At 37.7% G+C, this 16,689-nt stretch overlaps 1 protein-coding gene across 7 annotated transcripts in view; it reads left to right on the top strand.

The window, feature by feature from the left end:
• KIAA0825 (KIAA0825 ortholog) overlaps positions 1-16,689 on the top strand; it is a 420,452-nt gene that overhangs the window by 14,067 nt on the left and 389,696 nt on the right. For 2 of the 7 annotated variants that reach the window (XM_067031331.1, XM_067031327.1), the window contains exon 2: positions 2,919-3,053. The exons of the other annotated variants lie outside the window; for them this stretch is intronic. The gene's annotated coding sequence lies outside the window, so the exon portion shown is untranslated. The remainder of the gene's footprint in view (positions 1-2,918; positions 3,054-16,689) is intronic. 7 annotated transcript variants of the gene reach the window in all.

Below are 16,689 nucleotides of genomic sequence, written 5' to 3'. Positions count from 1 at the left end.
TATTGTTTCCTTCATTTCTTTTTCATTTATTTCTGATCTGATCTTTATGATTTCTTTTCTTTCTTTCCTTCTGCTAACTTTGGATTTTTTTGTTCTTCTTTCTCTAATTGCTTTAGGTGTAAGGTTAGTTCTTTATTTGAGATGTTTCTTGTTTCCTAAGGTAGGATTGTATTGCTATAAACTTCCCTCTTAGAACTGCTTTTGCTGCATCCCATAGGTTTTGGGTCTTCGTGTTTTCATTGTCATTTGTTTCTAGTTATTTCTTGATTTCCTCATTGATTTCCTGGTTATTAAGTAGTGTATTGTTTAGCCTCCATGTGTTTGTATTTTTTACAGATTTTTTTCCTGTAATTGATATGTAGTCTCATAGCATTGTGGTCATAAAAGATATTTGATATGGTTTCAATTTTCTTAAATTTACCAAGGCTTGATTTGTGATCCAAGATATGATCTCTCCTGGAGAATGTTCCATGTGCACTTGAGAAGAAAGTGTATTCTGTTGTTTTTGGATGGAATGTCCTATAAATATCAATTAAGTCCATCTTGTTTAATGTATCATTTAAAGCTTGTGTTTCCTTATTTATTTTCATTTTGGATGATTTGTCCATTGGTGAAAGTGGGGTGTTAAAGTTTCCTCCTTTTATGTCTGTTAGTATTTGCCTTATGTATTGAGGTGCTCCTGTGTTGGGTGCATAAATATTTACAATTGTTACAACTTCTGGGATTGATCCCTTGGTCATTATGTAGGGTCCTTCTTTGTCTCTTTTAATAGTCTTTGTTTTAAAGTCTATTTTGTCTGATATGAGAATTGCTACTCCAGCTTTCTTTTGATTTCCATTTGCATGGAATATCTTTTTTCATCCTCTCACTTTCAGTCTGTATATGTCCCTAGGTCTGAAGTGGGTCTCTTGTAGACAGCATATATACGGGTCTTGTTTTTGTATCCGTTCAGCCAGTCTGTGTCTTTTCGCTGGAGCATTTAATCCATTTACATTTAAGGTAATTATTGATATGTATGTTTCTATTACCATTTTCTTAATTGTTTTGGATTTATTATTGTAGGTCTTTTCCTTGTCTTGTGTTTCCTGCCTAGAGAAGTTCCTTTAGCATTTGTTGTAAAGACGGTTTGGTGGTGCTGAATTCTCTTATCTTTTGCTTGTCTGTGAAGCTTTTAATTTCTCCGTCAAATCTGAGAGAGATCCTGGGTAGAGGATCTGGTTGTAGGTTTTTCCCTTTCATCACTTTAAATATGTCCTGCCACTCCCTTCTGGCTTGCAGAGTTTCTGTTGAAATAGCAGCTGTTAACCTTATGGGGATTCCCTTATGTGTTATTTGTTGTTTTTCCCTTGCTGCTTTTAATAATTTTTCTTGTATTTAATTTTTGATAGTTTGTTTAATATGTGTCTTGGCGTGTTTCTCCTTAGATTTATCCTGTATGGGACTCTCTGTGCTTCCTGGACTTGATTAACTGTTTCCTTTCCCATATTAAGGAGGTTTTCAACTATAATCTCTTCAAATATTTTCTCAGTCCCTTTCTTTCTCTCTTTTTCTTCTGTGACCCCTATACTTCAAATGGTGCATTTAATGTAGTCCCAGAGGTCTCTGAGACTGTCCTCAATTCTTTTCATTCTTTTTTCTTTATTCTGCTCTGTGGCAGTTATTTCCACTATTTTATCTTCCAGGTCACTTATCCATTCTTCTTCCTTAGTTATTCTGCTATTGATTCCTTCTAGAGAATTTTAAATTCCATTTATTGTGTTTTTCATCATTGTTTGCTCTTTAGTTCTAGTTCCTTGTTAAACGTTTCTTGTATTTTCTCCATTCTCTTTCCAAGATTTTGGATCATCTTTACTATCATTATTCTGAGTTGTTTTTCTGGTAGACTGCCTATTTCCTCTTCATTTGTTAGGTCTGGTGGGTTTTTACCTTGCTCCTTCATCTGCTATGTGTTTCTCTGTCTTCTTATTTTGCTTGGCTTACTGTGCTTGGGGTCTCCTTTTCGCAGCCTGCAGGTTCATAGTTCCCGTTGTTTTTGGTGTCTGCTTCCAGTGGCTAAGGTTGGTTCTGTGGGTTGGTACACTTCCTGGTGGACCGGACTAGTGCCTGTGTTCTGGTGGATGAGGCTGGATCTTGTCTTTCTGGTGGGCAGGTCCACGTCTGGTGGTGTGTTTTGGGGTTTCTGTGACCTTATTATGATTTTAGGTAGCCTCTCTGCTAATGGGTGGGGTTGTGTTCCTGTGTTGCAATTTGTTTGGCATAGGGTATCCAACACTGTAGCTTGCTGGTCATTCAGTGGAGCTGGATCTTGGCATTGAGATTTAGATCTCTGGGAGATTTTCTGCATTTATTATTATGTGGAACTGGGAGGTCTCAGGTGGACTAATGTCCTGAAGTTGGCTCTCCCACCTGAGAGGCACAGCCCTGACCCCTAGCTGGAGCACCAAGAGCTTGTCATCCACACGGCTTAGAGTAAAAGGGGGAAAAAAATAAAAAATAAAATAAAGTTATTAAAATAAAAAATAATTATTAAAAAAATTTAAAAAGTAATTTAAAAAAAAAAAGAAGAGAGCAACCATATGTAAAAACAAATCCACCAATGATAACAAGCGCTGAAAAGTATACTAAGAAAAAAAAAAAAATGCAGCGGACAGACAGAGCCCTAGGAGAAATGGTAAAAGCAAAGCTATACAGACAAAATCACACACAGAAGCATACACATACACACTGAGAAAAAGAGAAAAAGGGGAAAAATATATATATATCATTGCTCCCAAGGTCCACTTCCTCAGTTTGGGATGATTTGTTGTTTATTCAGGTATTCCAGAGGTGCAGGGTACATCACGTTGATTGTGGAGATTTAATCCTCTGCTCCTGAGGCTGCTGGGAGTGATTTCCCTTTCTCTTCTTTGTTTGCACAGCTGCCAGGGTTCAGCTTTGGATTTGGCCCCGCCTCTGTGTGTAGGTCGTCTGAGGGCGTCTGTTCTTCACCCAGAGAGGACGGGGTTAAAGGAGCAGCTGATTAGGGGGCTCTGGCTCACTCAGCCAGGGGGCAGGTAGGTGTATGGAATGTGGCGCGAGGCTGTGGTGGCAGAGGCTGGCGTGACGTTGCAACAGCCTGAGGCATGCCGTGTGTTCTGGGGAAGTTGTCCTTGGATCACGGGACGCTGGCAGTGGCGGGCTGCACAGGCTCCCTGGAGGAGAGGTGTGAATAGTCACCTGTGTTTGCACACAGGCTTCTTGGTGGGTGCAGCAGCAGCCTTAGTATCTCATGCCCGTCTCTTGGGTCTGCGCTGATAGCTGCGGCTTGCTCCCGTCTCTGGAGCTCCTATAAGTGGCACTCTTAATCCTCTCCTCACACACCGGGAAACAAAGAGGCAAGAAAAAGTCTCTTGCCCCTTTGCAGCTCTGGACATTTTCCTGGACTCCCTCCTGGCTAGCTGTGGCACACTAGCCCCCTTCAGGTTTTGTTCACGCAGCCAACCCCAGTCCTCTCCCTGGGGTCTGACCTCCGAAGCCCAAGCCTCAGCTACCAATCCCCACCCGCGCTAGCGGGTGAGCAGACAAGCCTCTCCGGCTGGTGAGTGCTGGTCAGCACTGATCCTCTGTGTGGGAATCTCTGCTTTGCCCTCCACACCCCTGTTGCTGTGCTCTCCTTCGTGGCTCCGAAGCTTCCCCCCTCCACCACCCGCACTCTTTTCCCGTGAAGGGGCTTCCTACTGTGTGGAAACCATTCCTCCACAGCTCCCTCCCATTGGTGCAGGTCCTGTCCCTATTTTGTTTCTGTTTTTTCTTTTTTCTTTTGCCTTACCCAGGTATGTGGGGAGTTTCTTGCCTTTGGGGAGGTCTAAGGTCTTCTGCCAGCTTTCAGTAGGTATTCTGTAGGAGCTGTCCCACATGTAGATGTATTTCTTTTTTTTTTTTTTTTTTTTTTTTTTTTTTTTGCGGTACGCGGGCCTCTCACTGTTGTGGCCTCTCCCGTTGCGGAGCACAGGCTCCAGACGCGCAGGCTCAGCGGCCATGGCTCACGGGCCCAGCCGCTCCACGGCATGTGGGATCTTCCCAGACCGGGGCATGAACCCGTGTCCCCTGCATTGGCAGGCAGACTCTCAACCACTGCGCCACCAGGGAAGCCCTAGATGTACTTCTGATGTATTTGTGGGGAGGAAGGTCATCTCTATGTCTCACTGTTCCGCCATCTTGAAGTCTGCCCTGCATCTTGCACTTTGAATCTTTTACAAACACATACTTTTGTTACATAATGCATTGGCCATATGAAAATATTGATTCACTGAGGTATGCTTGACTTCCAAATCTTAATATACTTCATTATACAATATCAAAAAAAATCTCATTTGTTAATATCACCAGTAATTTCCTCAGGAAAATCTTAAAATAGTGCAGAACTGTCCATCTGCAGGTATATCAATTTTCCAAGATCTTTGTTTTTGCTTTAAAAGCTCTAATTTTATCATTGGCAACAAATACTGTCTAATATTTTCCTTGAAATGACAGCTCAATTTGATTAATTTTGAGAAAATGTGTGGTGTATTCAAAGGTTGAGTTAATAAAATTACTAATTTTTAGTGCCTCATCAAGGACATAATTAACTGAACCTGCCATTATTTTTTATTTTACCTGTGATGGTGAAAAATGTGACTACAGGGGTAGGCAGGAGAATGGCCCCCAGCAACACCTACATCATAATCTCTAGAACCTGTGACTAATGTTATATTATATAGCAAAGGGGACTTAAATTTGCTAGTCAGTTTACTTTAAACTATTCAGATTATCCTGGATTATCTGAATGGGTGCAGTGTAATTACAATGGTTCTCAAAAGTGAAAGAAGGAGGCAGAAGAGTAATTCAGAGTGATGAAATATGAAAAGGGCTTACATAGCTAGCTAGAAAATGGGGGAAGTGGGCCATCAGCCAAGGAATGAGAGCAGCCTGTAGAAGCTTAAAAATGCAAGGAAACAACGGATTCTCTTCAGAGCCTCCAGAAAGGAATGCAACTGCTGAGCATTTGGTTTTAGCCTAGTGAGACCCTGAAATGGTCTTTAACCAGAGGAACTGTAAGATAATAAATTTTTGTGGCTTTATGACAATAAATTTGTGGCAACCTATTACAGTAGCAATAGAAAACTAATAAAACTAACACAGTTTGGGGATTATAATTTGTGCTAGGGCATTGTTGCTTTTGCATTTAGTACAAATGTCAACCTAGTGAAATGGCTTGTAATGTCTTATTACTATGAAAATAGTTTTTACCTTGTGAACCTTCTGTAAGAATATTGGGTCTCCACCAGGCATCTGTGTACCATACTTTGGAATCTCTTATTTAATTTTTTCTTTTGTACTTCCTGTGTGTTAACTACTAGGCTAGGTACTAGCATGCAAAAATAAGAAAGCACAGTTTCTCTCTTAAGAGGATTATAGAGTCTAGTGGTTGAGAGAGGTAAGCAAATCAGTGATTGCAGATAGCACAGAATGACAGTTGCTCTTACTGATATACTCCAGTGAGGGAAAGAGACCTAGTCCTAGTCTCAAATGCTTCAGTGTATTGGGAGAGATCACAAAAGGAATTACAAAATGCAAAATGCAAATGAAGTACCCCACTGAGAGGGGTGGGGGAGGGAGACCTTTACAATCCCACTATCAGTGTGTGATGGTTTCACTTTTTCCACATTCTCCCCAAAACATGTTAGTGTCTGTCTTGATTATAGCCATTCTAGTGAGTTATGAAGTGGTATCTTACATGGTCTCAATTTGTATTTATCTGATAATTGATGCTCAGCATCATTTCGTGTACTTATTGGCCATTTGTCTATCTCCTTTGGACATATGTTTATTCAAATCCTTTGTTATTTTTTTAAAACAATATTTATTTATTTATTTGGCTGTGTGGGGTCTTTGTTGAGGCATGTGGGGTTTTTCATTATGGCTCTTGTTGTGGCAGGCAGGCTCTTCCTTGTGGTGCGTGGGCTTCTCTCTAGTTGTAGAGTGCGGGTTTTCTCTTGTCTAGTTGTAACGTGGGCTCCAGAGAGCGTGGGCTCTGTAGTTTGTGGCCTGTGGACTCTAGTTGAGGCACATGAGCTCAGTAGTTGTGGTGCATGGGCTTTGTTGCCCTGCGGCATGTGGGATCTTAGTTCCCCAACCAGGGATAGCACTCATGTCCTCTGCATTGGAAGGCGGATTCTTTACCACTGGACCATCAGGGAAGTCCCCCTTTGTCATTTTTAAATTGAATTACTTGTCATTTTATTGTTGAGCTGTAATAGTTCTGTATAGATTTTGGGATACTATCTCCTTATCAGATATTTGATTTGCAAATATTTTCTCCCACTCAGTAGGTTGTTTTTTCACGTAGGTTGTTTTTTCACTTTATTGATGTCATCCTTTGAATCACAAATGTTCTTGATTTTACACCTGTGATTTCTTCTAAAAATTGTACGTATTTTATCTCTTGTGTTTAGGTCATTGATCGATTTTGAGTTAATTTTTGTATGTCTTTAGATGAAGGAATTTGACTTCATTCTTTTGCATGTTGGTATTCAGTTGTCTCAGCAACTTTTGCTTGAAAAGACAATCTTTCCCTATTGAATTTTCTTGAATCTCAAAAATCAATTGAACATTGTATGGGTTTATTTTTGGACTCTCCATTCTATTCCATTGATTACATGTCTATCTTTATGCCTATCCTATCACACAGTCTTGATTACTGCAGCTCTGTAGTAAGTTTTGAAAAGTAGGAAATGTGAGTTCTCTAACTCCATTCTTCTTTTTCAAGATTTTTTTGACTGTCCCTTGCATTTCCATATGAATTTTAAGATCAGTTTGTTAATAGGCAGCTGGAATTTTGATAGAGATTGCATTGAATCTGTAGATTAATTTGAGAAGTATTGCCACTTTAACAATATTAAATCTTTCAGTCCATAAACAATGGACTTTTCATGTATTTAGATCTCTCAGTGGATAGGTCTTGCACTTCTTTTGTTAAATGTTTTCCTAAATATTTTATTCTATTTGATGCTGTTGTACATGGAATTTCTTTCCTAACTTCATTTTAAAATTGTTAATTGCTAGCATATTAAATATAATTTGTTTCTGTTTATTAATCTCGTTTTCTGCAAACTTTGTTGAATGTATTTATTAGCTCCAATAGTTTGAGTTTTTGGTTTGTTTTAGAATTTCTTAGGACTTTCTACATACAAGATCATGTCATCTATAAGAAGAGATAGTTTTACTTTTTCCTTTCCAGTCTGGCTGCCTTGTATTTACTTTTCTTGCCTAATTGTCCTGGCTAGAACTTCCAATACAATATTGAACAGAAAGGTTAAAAACGGACACACTTGTCTTGTTCCTGATCTTAAGGGCAAAGCTTTCAGTCTTTCACCATTAAGTATGAAGTTAGTTGTGGATTTTTTTTAAAATGTCTTTTATCAAGTTGATGAAATTCCCTTCTACTCTTGGTTTGTTGAGTTTTTTTTTTTTTTTTTTTTTTTTTTTTTTATCATGAAAGGGTGTTGGATTTTCACACATTCTTCTCTGCATCTATTTAGATCATCACATAGCTTTTGTCCTATATTCTATTAACGAGGTATATTTCATTGGTTCATTTTCCTGTGTTGATTCAACCTTACATTCCTGGGATAAATGCCACTTAATCGTGGTGTAAAATGCTTTTTATATGTTGCTGGATTCAATTTGTTAATAGTTTATTGAGTATTTTAGCCTATATATTCATAAGGAATATTGGTCTATAGGTTTCTTTTCTTGTCATGTTTTTGTCTGGTTTTAGTATCAAGGTAATACTGGCCTTAGAGAATGAGTTGAGAAGTGTTCCCTCCACTTCTGTTTTTGGGAGAGTTTGCGAAGGATTGGTGTTAATTTCTGGTAGAATTCACCAATGAAACCATCTGATCTGGGTTTGTCTTTGTGAAAAAGTTCTTGATCATTAATTCAATCCGCTTTTATGTTATAGGTCTTTTCATATTTTTTAGTCTCCAGTCATTTCAGTACTTTGTGTCTTTTTGGGAATTTGTCTATTTCATCTAGGTTATAAAATTTAATGATGTACAACTGTATATTGTATCCCCTTCTAATCTCTTTATTTCTGTAAGATCAGTAATAGTGTTCCTCCTTTCATTCCTAATTTTTGCAATTTCAGTCTTACCTCTCTTTTGTGTGTGTGTGTGCATGTGCACAATGTTTTCTTCCTTCTGCTTGCTTTAGGTTTAGCTTGCTCTTCTTCTTCTAGTTTCTTATGGTTGATGGTTATGGTATTGATTTTAGATCTTTCTTTTTTAATATAGGCATTTAGTCTACAGTTTTATTTTCTTCTGTTGTGTTTGTTTGGCTTTGTTTTCAGGGTAATACTGTCATCAAAGAATGAGTTAGGAAGGTTTCTTTCCTCTGTTTTCTAAAAGAGTTTGTGAAATGTTGTTATTATTATTTTTTTATTTTATAGAATTCATCAGTGAAGACCTTGGGTCTTTGCTTTACTTGTGGGAAGATTTTGAATTACTAATTCAGTTTCTTTACTTGTTTTAGATCTTTTCAGTTTTTACAGTTTTTCTTGTTTTGGTTTTGGTCATTTTATGTCTTTCTAAAAATGTGTCCATGTCATCTGTGTGTCTACTTTTTGGCATAAAGTTGTTCATTGTGTTGTCTTATAATCTTTTCGATTTCTGTATGACCAGTAGTGATATATTTTTCATTTATTATTTTGGTAATTTATGCCCTTTTTCTTTTTCTCTTGATCAGTCTAGCTAAGCATTTGCAATTTTGTTAATATTTTCAAAAACCAACTTTTGTTTTTATTGTCTGTTGCCTTTCTCTTTTCTGTATCATTTATTTCTGCTGTAATCCTTTATGTTGCCTTTCTTCTCCTTGCTTTGCATGTGGTTTGCTCTTCTTTTTCTAGTGTCCTAAGATTGAATCTTGAGGTACTTATTCTACACCTTTCTTCTTTTTTGATATGTGTTTAAAGCTATAGATTTCCTTCTATAGCTTTTTATGTATCTCATAAAATGTGACATATTGTGTTTCTACTATCATTCACTAAAAAATATTTTCTAATATCCCCTGTGATTCCTTTTTTGACTTGTTATTTAAAAGTATGTTCTTTAACTTCCAAATATTGGGAATTTTCCAAAAATTTTTAATGCTATTGATTTCTGATTTAATTTTGTTGTACTCATAGAACATGATCTTATTACTTCCTATGATCTCATTACTTTTAAATTTATTGAGACTTGTTTTATGACCTAGAATATGATCTATTTTTGAAAAAAATTTTTGGCATTTGAAAAAAAAATGTGTATTCTGCCATCATTGAGTGGAGTAGTTTGTATATGGGAGTTAGGTTGAATAGGTTGACAGCATTCAGATCTTCTGTACTCTTGCTGATTTTCTGTTTAATTCCATCAATTACTCAGTGCAGAGGATTGAAATATCTAATTATAATTCTCAAATAGTCAATTTCTTCTTTGTATTCTGTCATTTTTTGCTCCATTGACTTTGAGGCCCTGTTTTAGGTGCATATATATTTGTAAATATTATATCTTTTTGATGTATTGACCCTTTTATATCTGTTTTTCTCAAATACTATTTTTTTTTAATTAATTAATTTATTTTGGCTGTGCCAAGTCTCAGTTGTGGCATCCTGGATCTTTAATTGCATCATGTGAACCTCTTACTTGTGGCATGCAAAATTCTTAGTTGCAACATGCGGACTCTTAGTTGCGGCATGCATGCGGAATCTAGTTCCCCGACCAGGGATGGAGCTGGGACCCCCTGCATTGGGAGCACAAAGTCTTACCCACTGGACCACCAGGGAAGTCCCCTCAAGTACTATTTCTTGAAGCCTATTTTGTCTAATATTAGTACAGTAACTCCAGCTCTATTATGGTTACTGTTCGTATGGCATATCTTTTCCATCTTTTAACGTTTAATCTATTTATTGTCTTTGAATGTAAAATATGTCTTGTATAGATGACACATGGTTGCATCTTGCATTTTTATCTAGTCTAACAATTCCTACCTTTGGATTGAGGTGTTTAGACCTTTCATATTTAATGTACTTATTAGCACGATCACATTTACATTTTCCATATTGCTTTGTTTTTATATGACTTAAAAAAATAAATTTATTTATTTGTTTATTTTTGGCTGTGTTGGGTCTTCATTTCTGTGTGAGGGCTTTCTCCAGTTGCAGCAAGTGGTGGCCACTCTTCATTGCAGTGTGTGGGCCTCTCACTGTCGCGGCCTCTCTTGTTGTGGAGCACAGGCCCCAGACACACAGGCTCAGTAGTTGTCGCTCACGGACCTAGTTGCTCCACAGCATGTGGGATCCTCCCAGACCAGGGCTCAAACCCGTGTCCCCTGCATTGGCAGGTAGATAGATTCTCTACCACTGCGCCACCAGGGAAGCCCTGTTTTTATATGACTCTTGTCTCTTTTATTTCTTTCTTCTACCTTTGTTGCCTTCTTTGGTGTTAGATAAATATTTTTAATATAGTCATATTTTCATTTCTAGTGAAACGTTACCTTTTAAAAAGTTATTTTCTTAGTGTTTGCACTAGAGAACATAGTCTACATCTTAACTTACCACAGCCAGCTTAATGCAACCAGTTAATACCAACTTAATTTTGATAAAATATAGAAATTTTGTTCCAGCATAGTTTTATTCCTTCCTGTCCTTCCTGCTATTATTGTCATTTGTGTTACATCTCTACATGTTTTAAAATAATCAATGCATTACTATAGTTATTGCTTTATGCAACCTATGTCTTTTTTTTTTTTTTTTTTTTTTTTTGTGGTATGCGGGCCTCTCACTGCTGTGGCCTCTCCCGTTGCGGAGCACAGGCTCCGGACGCGCAGGCCCAGCGGCCATGGGTCACGGGCTTAGTTGCTCCGCGGCATGTGGGATCCTCCCGGACCAGGGCACGAACCCGCGACCCCTGCATCGGCAGGCGGACTCCCAACCACTGCGCCACCAGGGAAGCCCAACCTATGTCTTTTAAAGAGTACAATTAAAAGAAATGAGATAATATTTTATAGAGCCTTTTATATTAGCCCACATATTTACCATTTATGGAGCTCTTTATTTCTTACATTGGATTTAAATTACCATCTGGTGTCAATTCCTTGCAGCTTGAAGGATTTCCCTTAATATTTTTTTAAGACCCATCTGCTAACAACAAATTTTCAATCTTTATTTCATCTTCATTGTTAAAAGTGATGGCTCTATTTTGCCTCAATTTAAAGGTAGTTATTCTTTTTTAAAAAAATTAATTAATTAATTAATTTTATTTTTGGCTACATTGCATCTTTGTTGCTGTGTGCAGGCTTTCTCTAGTTGCGGTGAGCAGGGGCTATTCTTCGTTGTGGTGCACAGGCTTCTCATTGCGGTGGCTCCTCTTGTTGCAGAGCACCGGCGCTAGTCACGTGGGCTTCATAGTTGTGGCACATGGGCTCAGTAGTTGTGGCTCGCGGGCTCTAGAGCGCAGGCTCAGTAGTTGTGGCGCACAGGTTTAGTTGGTCTTCAGCATGTGGGATCTTTCCAGACCAGGGCTCAAACCTCTGTCCCCTGCATTGGCCAGTGGATTCTCAACCACTGTGCCACCAGGTAAGCCTAAAGGTAGTTATTCTTTTTTTTTTTTTTCCTCTACCTTATTCATCTCCAGTTTTATTTTTTAATTTTTTAAAACATCTTCATTGGTGTATAATTGCTTTACAGCATAGTTATTCTTGATATAGGATAATTAGTGGACAGTTTTTTTTTTTTTTCTTTCAGCACTTTGAATTTTTCATTCCATTGACAAGGCCAGAAGGCCTCCATTGTTTCATTGATGCTCACCTATATGTGATGATTTACTTTTCTCTTGCTGCTTTTAAGATTTTCTCTTTGTCTTTGTTCACCAATAGTTTGATTATGTTATGTTGAAATATCCATCTCTTTATATTTGTCCTGCGTGGGGTCTGTTGAATTTCTTTGATGAGTAGATGAATGTTTTTCATCAAATTTGGTATGTTTTTATCCCTTATTTTTTCATATATTTTTTTCTATCCCTTTTTCTGTCTCCATTCCTTCTGGATATTCATTACATGCTTTTTGATATAGTTGTGATTTTCCAAAATGTCTGAGTCTTTGTTCTTTTTTAAAAAAAATTTATTTATTTAATTTATTTATTTTTGGCTGCACCAAGTCTTCGTTGCTGCACCCGGGCTCTCTGTAGTTGTGGCGAGCAGGGTCTACTCTTCTTCGAGGTGTGCGGGCTTCTTATTGTGATGGCTTCTCTTATTGCAGAGCATGGGATCTAGGCACGCAGGCTTCAGTAGTTGTGGCACGCAGGCTCAGTAGTTGTGGCTCATGGGCTCTAGAGCACAGGCTCAGTAGTTGTGGTGCAGGGGCTTAGTTGCTCCACGGCATGTGGGATCTTCCTGGAACAAGGTTTGAACCTGTGTCCCCTGCATTGGCTGGAGGATTCCTAACCACTGCACCATGAGGGAAGTCCTGTTCATTTTTTAAATTATTTTTTCTCTCTGTTCTTCAGATTGGATAATTTATATTCATCTATTTTAAATTCACTAATTCTTTCTTCAGATCGTCTTGAATCTGCTGTCAAGTTCCTATAGTGACTTTCCATTTAATACACTTTTCAAGCCCAAAATTTCCATTTGGTTTTTTAAAAAAATTTCTTTCTCCTTATTGTGAATCTCTTACATTTTTTATTCATCATTGCCGTACTTTCCTTTTATTCTTTAAATATGGTCACCTTTGGTTCATGGAATGTGTTTTTAATATCTGCTTTAAAGTCTTCGTTTAAATTCAACATCCAGGGATACTCAGTTTCTATTGGCTACTTTTTCCCTATTTATTTGCATGTCTCATAATTTCTTGCTGAAAACTGGATATTTTAGATCATATATTGTAGCAACTCTGGATTCTGAACTGTTTTTCTCCCTGTTGTTGCTTGTTTGCTTGTTTCCTTGTTTAGTAATTTGCCTAAACTAAGTCAGTAACACCTACCTCCCTTGTGATAGGTGGCCACTGACTTTTTTTTTTAGATTCTTCTTATGAGTTTTACATTTGGCTTCCTAGTACTTGCCTCTGTGTCTGTGAAGCTTAAATGATAAGCTGATGGTTGGATAGTGGATGTGTGCAAAGACTTCAAGTCAGTAAGTCCTCTCTCATGTGCTCATGGATCTCTGTATTGATAGAGGAATATATTTAAAGTATACATTGTTTTCATGTGTGTCCAGCTTTTGCTTTCTGCTGACCTCTTTCACATTTCCTCTGTGCATGTGATTGTTCAGCCTCAGGAACGTGTGGCTAGCTTTGTTCCTCTCAGGCCTCCATTGTACATACTCTCAGCCATAGCCAAGAATACGCTTGCCCCAAGTGTGAACATAACCTTGGCCTAATTGAGCTGTTAACTCTCCTTGCTTGCTCACTTTTTTAAGGCCATCACTTCCACTGAAACACTGCTGGAGGTGGGCATCACCCACCACTCAAGTACCAGTGAGCCCCCTTTGACCACAGCAGAGATGTTTCTGGTTCTAACGACCTTCCCCACCATGGAAGAACCTCTGTACTTACTGAGTTGTGGTTGATGTTGATAAGGGTAGCTCTAGGCTAGAATACCAGAGGGTCCTACTTTTCCTACCTAAAGATTAATAGTTTTTCAAATATAAATGCTTTTCAAATTGTTATCTTCCTTTGGTCTACTTCCTAGGTGACTAAAATGGTTGTATTTGTCAATTTTGTCTACCTCTATAGTTTCTTTTTTGGAAGAGTATTTACTGATTGTACTCAGCCATAGCTGGATGTCCTGCTTCTGGTCTTGTATTACGTGTACATTTTTTTCTTTACTCTCTTAGGATGATGGAAAATTTACATGTTCTATTAATGGACTTATCTCCATTTTCTTTGGGGGCTAATTATTGTTTTACATTGGTTTCAAATGTGGAAAAAAATGATTTTCTTCAAATACGCAATTGTCCTTGAGTATGCATTCATAATAGAAAGAAGAAAATCATAAAGGTGCCTAGAAACTATATTTGGATGGCACTGATTTGACTGGTACAGTTTGCTTTAGAGTGAATAGGTGAGTTACCATGATTATGCTGGAAGTCAGCTAAAGGCCAGAATGAGACAGACTTTTCTTTGGGGAACCCATGCTACCTTTCCTAGTTTTCTATTTTATATATAGTAGTGTTTATATGTTAATCCCAAACTCCTAGTTTATCCCACCCCCCCACCTTTCCCCTTTGGTAACAGTAAATTTTTTTTCAAAGTCTGTGAGTATGTTGCTATTTTATAAATAAGTTCATGTATCTTTTTTTAGATTCCACATATAAGTGATATCATATGGTATTTGTCTTTCTCTGTCTGACTTACTTCACTTAGTATAATAATCTCTAGGTCCATCTGTGTTGTTGCAAATGGCATTATTTCATTCTTTTTTATGGCTCAGTAATATCCCATTGTGTAAATGTACCACATCTTCTTTATTCATTCCTCTGTCAATGGGCATTTAGGTGGCTTCCACGTCTTGCTTATTGTGAATAGTGCTGCTATGAACATAGGGGTGCATGTATTTTTTTGAATTAGAGTTTTGTTTGAATATATGCCGAGGAGTAGGATTGCTGAATCATATGGTAGTTCTATTTTAAGTTTTTTAAGGAACCTCCATACTGTTCTACATAGTGGTTGTACCAATTTACATTCCCACCAACAGTGTAGGTGGGTTCCCTTTTCTCCACACCCTCTCCAGTGTTTATTGTTTGTAGACTTTTTGATGACAGCCATTCTGACCTGTGTGAGGTGATACTTTATTGTAGTTTTGATTTGCATTTTGCTAATAATTAGCAATGTTGAGCAACTTTTCATGTGCTTTTCGGCCACCTGTATGTCTTTGGAGAAATGTCTATTTAGATCTGCCTATTTTTTGATTGTTTTTTTTTTTAATTGAGCTGCATGAGCCGCTTGTATATCTTGGAGACTAATCCCTTGTTGATTACTTAATTTGCAAATATTTTCTCCCATTTTGTGGGGTGTCTTTTCATTTTGTGTATTATTTTCTTTGCTGAGCAAAAGCTTTTAAGTTTAATTAGTTCCCATTTGTTTTTGTTTGTTTTTATTTTTGTGGTACGCAGGCCTCTCACTGTCGTGGCCTCTCCTGTTGCAGAGCACAGGCTTCCGACGCACAGGCTCAGTGGCCATGGCTCACGGGCCCAGCTGCTCCGCGGCATTTGGTATCCTCCCGGACTGGGACACGAACCTGCATCCCCTGCATTGGCAGGTGGACTCTCAACCACTGTGCCACCAGGGAAGCCCTGGTTTTTTTGTTTGCTTGTTTTTATATTCATTACTCTAGGAGGTAGAGCCAAAAAGATATTGCTACGATTTATGGCAAAGAGTGGTCTGCTTATGTTTTCCTCTAAGAGTTTTATAGTATCCAGTCTTACATTTAGGTCTTTAATCCATTTTGAGTTTATTTTTGTGTATGGTGTTAAAGAATGTTCTAATTTCATTCTTTTCTATGCAGTTGTCCAGTTTTCCCAGCACCACTTATTGAAGAGACTGTCTTTTCTCCACTATATATTCTTGCCTCCATTGTTGTAGACTAATTAACCATAGGTGCATGGGTTTATTTCTGGGCTTTCTATCCTGTTCTATTGATCTATATTTGTGTTTTTGTGCCAGTATCATACTGTTTTGATTACTGTAGCTTTGTAATATAGTCTGAGTCAGGGAACCTGATTCCTCCAGCTCCGTTTTTCTTGCTCAGGATTGCTTTATGTTTTGTGTTTCCATACAAATTTAAAAATTTTTGTTCTAGTTTTGTGAAAAATGCCATTGGTGATTTGATAGGGATGGCACTGAATATGTAGATTGCCTTGGGTAGTATAGTCATTTTGAAAATATTGATTCTTCCAATCCAAGAACATGGTATACCTTTCCATCTCTTTGTGTCATTTCCGATTTCTTTCATCGGTCTCCTATAGTTTACAAAGTATAGGTTTTTTGCCTTCTTAGGTAGATTTATTCCCAGGTATTTTATTGTTTTTGATATGATAATAATTGGGATTGTTTGCTTAATTTCCCTTTCTGATCTTTTGTTGTTAGCGTATAGAAGTGCAAAAGGTTTCTATGTGTTAATTTTTTGTCCTGCAATTTTACCAAATTCAGTGATGAGCCCTGGTAGCATCTTTAGGATTTTCCGTGTATAGAATCATGTCATATGCAAACAGTGATGGTTTTACTTCATCTTTTCAATTTGGATTCTTTTAATTTCTTTTTCTTCTCTGATTGGCATGGCTAGGACTTGCAAAACTATGTTGAATAAAAGTGGCGAGAGTGGACATCCTTGTCTTGCTTCTGATCTTTCAGCTTTCAGCTTTTCCTTGTTGATTATGATGTTTATCATATATGACCTTTATCATGTTGAGATAGGTTCCCTGTGTGCCCAGTTTCTGTTGAGTTTTATAATAAATGGGTGTTGAATTTTGTCAAAAGCTTTTTCTGCATCTATTAAGATGATCATGTGATTTTTATTCTTCAATTTGTTAATATGGTGTATCACATTGATTGATTTGTCTATGTTGTAGAATCCTTGCATCCCTGGGATAAATCCCACTTCATCATGGTGTATCTTTTTAATATATTATTGGATTTTATTT

This window comes from Kogia breviceps, chromosome 4, assembly GCF_026419965.1.
Source record: "Kogia breviceps isolate mKogBre1 chromosome 4, mKogBre1 haplotype 1, whole genome shotgun sequence".
NCBI lineage: Eukaryota > Metazoa > Chordata > Mammalia > Artiodactyla > Physeteridae > Kogia > Kogia breviceps.
This window is presented reverse-complemented; position numbering and strand designations above follow the sequence as displayed.